Source organism: Triticum dicoccoides, chromosome 7A, assembly GCF_002162155.2.
Source record: "Triticum dicoccoides isolate Atlit2015 ecotype Zavitan chromosome 7A, WEW_v2.0, whole genome shotgun sequence".
Lineage (NCBI taxonomy): Eukaryota > Viridiplantae > Streptophyta > Magnoliopsida > Poales > Poaceae > Triticum > Triticum dicoccoides.
The window spans coordinates 86445702-86446001 of NC_041392.1; positions in this window are offsets into that span (position 1 = coordinate 86445702).

The following is a 300-nucleotide window of genomic DNA, read 5'->3' on the forward strand; positions in this document are numbered from 1 at the left end:
TCCCAGCACCTCCAAATCACCCAAACTTTTATTGAACATGGTGACCCACATGTGCCAAGCATGCCTATGAAAGAAAATTTAGAAAAAGAATATTTTACAATGCCCCCCTGAGGTATAGACCGATGTTTTGACCAGTCAGTCTAGAGGGCATTATAAATTAATAAAAAATTCAAAAAAATATAAAACCTTGGAAACCCACCTTTGTTTGTGCAATAGATCATGTGTGCCAAAGTTGAGGTCATTTGGAGGTGGTCGAAAAAATGACCGCATTCCGGAGGGGCCATTTGGTCTAACTTAAGC